General features: G+C 42.2%; 1 protein-coding gene across 5 annotated transcripts in view; it reads right to left on the bottom strand.

Moving 5' to 3' along the window:
- The window catches only part of Hydin (HYDIN axonemal central pair apparatus protein), a 421,354-nt gene that overhangs the window by 174,343 nt on the left and 244,170 nt on the right, over nucleotides 1-2,841 (bottom strand). The gene's annotated exons all lie outside the window — the stretch shown is intronic.

Genomic DNA, 2,841 nt, shown 5'->3' with positions numbered 1-2,841 from the left:
TTTGTTTGTTTTTTGGAGGGGAAACCGGGAATGGAGAAAGTTACATGTAAATAAAGAAAATATCAAAACAAAACAAAACAAAACAAAACAAAAAAAGAAGTACTGAGGTTAATAAATGGTGATGGTGATGGTAAAAAAAAAATAATTCTTTTCTGCTTAGAGAGTCTTACTAATGAAGCTTGTGACTTCATTGGATGTTTCATTGTTGCATAAACTATATCATTTTGTCTCAGGACAAGTAGTGACTTTATTTTAAAATGACTTTCAGAATGATTTTACTTGTTTTAGAGGAACTGGAACAATGAAACTCAGCTTGTTCCTCTACATCACCTTCACTTCGACCCTAGTTTCCCTTGCATTAGACAGCTAGCTTTACAAGTACCTTATCTATCTTTGTAGACATCCCATATGCATGTAGATATAAAATCACATTTGTGCATGCTTACTATTTATATATGATGGTACATTATTCCTACTTGTCTGCACTTCACTTTTCTCTATATAAGATCATCCAATATCTGCCTTTTAAAGATATTTCATTTTTAAATTATGTGTATATTTATGTAGATATCTGCCTGCCTGCCTGCCTGCCTGTCTATCTATCTGTCTGTCTGTCTGTCTGTCTGTCTATCTATCTATCTATGAAGATATCTTTGAGGCCAGAGAAAGAGTCATAGCTCCCAGAGCTGGAGTTACAGGCAGTTGTAAGCCGCCTGATGTGAGTGTTGGGAATTGAACTCCAGCCCTCTGGAAGAGCAGCAGGTGCTCTTATCTGCTGAGCTATCTCTCCAGCCCCTGCCTCATTTTTTTTTTTAAAGCTTTATAGTTTCATAATCCTGTTATCATTCACTCAAGCCATCTCTCAAGGTTTTTGGGTTCTAAGCTTTTGCCTTTATAAGCAGTGGTCTGATGAATATCCTTGCGCCTTGCATGTGTGTCATCTTGTATCTTGTGTCTGTAGAAGAAATCCCTAAGCATGGGGCTTCCTAGGTCAAAGGACACTGCCATTTAAAATCTTGGTAACTATTGGCATACTGCCTTCCACTGTACGCTGCCCAACAGCATAGAGAGTGTGTTTTTGCACACCCAGCCTAAGCTAAGTGCTAGATATTGTTTGCTCTTTGCTAATCTGACAGCTTTGGTCCATGGTGCTGGCATCTCTATTTTTTTTCCAGTATGAGCAAAGCAGAACCTGTTTTCTCATTTTTGCCCATGTTTAACAGTCAGTTTCTTTCTGTGAGCTCTACTCTCTCCTGACTTTCTATTTTACTATGGTTTGTGTTCTTGTTTACTCATGGAAGTTCTCTATTTTTATCAAATATGAATTTTGTATTAAGCTTATATGATTAAAAATATTTTACAATATCTATGTATTTGTGTGTGTGTGTATGTGTGCATGCACACGCACGTGTGCTTGTGCATGTGTGGTGTGTATTTGTTGAATTTCTAAGTACCACATGTGTACATTGGAATTCACAAAGGCCAGAAGATGGCATCAGGTCCCAGAGAACAGGAGTTCAGTGGTTATGAGCTCTCATACTGGTGCTGGGAACTGATCTCGGGTCCTCTGCAATAGTTACCAGTGATCTTGACCATGAACCATGCAACTAATCATTGTCATGGAGTTGGCCCACTGTATACTTTTCTTGGTCCAGGAAGGGATGAACAGGCTATGGTCACAGTTGGGTACTGGACTGAGGAAATAGGTGAGGGGCTTCGTCTGGGATGATTCCCCTTGAGGCACAGGGACTTTCCCCAAACCTTTTTGCCCACGTGTCTGGAGAAGGGCACTATTTTTCTTTTGTCAGTGTTTTCTGGGTGGGGTCTGGTGTCTATGGAGCCCCCATCTTTAGCGTTCTCCTCCTATGCATGTCTCTCATCTTAGAGACACTATGGTGATGCTGTTGGGCACAACAGCTTCTCTTTTCACAATGTCATTGTGACATTTTCTAGAATGCAGATTTTTGTAGCATTTCCCTCTCCCAACACACAATAAACACCATCATTCTATCTATCTAAGTCAGCTTAAAACCTCAACCTTTAGTTACATTTATCTGCTGTCCATTTATTTATTGCTATGGGCTCTTCATTTGGTGGGGGGAGGGGGTTCTGCTTTTATTCCATTACAACCACAAGGAGAACAACAGTGGGCCTGGGGTTGGCACTCATGTCTGAATCTTTACCCCCTTCCATCCATCTGCTCTGTGCTCTGTGATGTCACTTGCCCTCTCTTCTTCCAGCATGCGTGTCTTATCATGGTGTCCTTCAGAGCCGAGTCATATCAGCTGACTCTCTCTGAGGCTCTTGAGAGCTATAGGCCAGCACCGCTGGATTTCCTCAGCCAAGTCTCCCACGCCAGTATATTTTCTCCTTTGTCTCACTTGGAGCTTACCTCTTCTCTGTATTTCTATGTTGAGGAATCTTAGCTGGTCTTCCCTATCTTGTGGTTGGAGGAGACCATCTGGGCACTATTTGACTGACCATCTCCCAAGTACTCTGTCCCCACCCACTTGAGGTCCATCTTGCTGAGTGTGGCATATAGCAAATCTCTTTAAGTTACGGGCTCCCTCGTCTGAGGTTTGGTGATTGTTTCCTGCCCTCGTTCCTACTACTCCATTGGTAGTCTCTCTAGAAGGGAAGGCTGAGCTCTTAAAACTGTGTGTGAGCTTGATTTCTCCTTCAACCCTCCTTTGCCACAGCTCTGCAGCATCACCTGCCCACGGCCATCTATTCTGCTGTAATCCTCATGCCCAGCAAAGAACCATAGGGACTTTCACATTAAGCTGTTGCTGCTTCCTGCCTCAGATCTGCAGCAGGGATGGGCTCACAGCCTTTTTTTTT

The sequence above is a fragment of the Mastomys coucha genome, unplaced genomic scaffold (assembly GCF_008632895.1).
Source record: "Mastomys coucha isolate ucsf_1 unplaced genomic scaffold, UCSF_Mcou_1 pScaffold22, whole genome shotgun sequence".
Taxonomy (NCBI): domain Eukaryota; kingdom Metazoa; phylum Chordata; class Mammalia; order Rodentia; family Muridae; genus Mastomys; species Mastomys coucha.
This window is presented reverse-complemented; position numbering and strand designations above follow the sequence as displayed.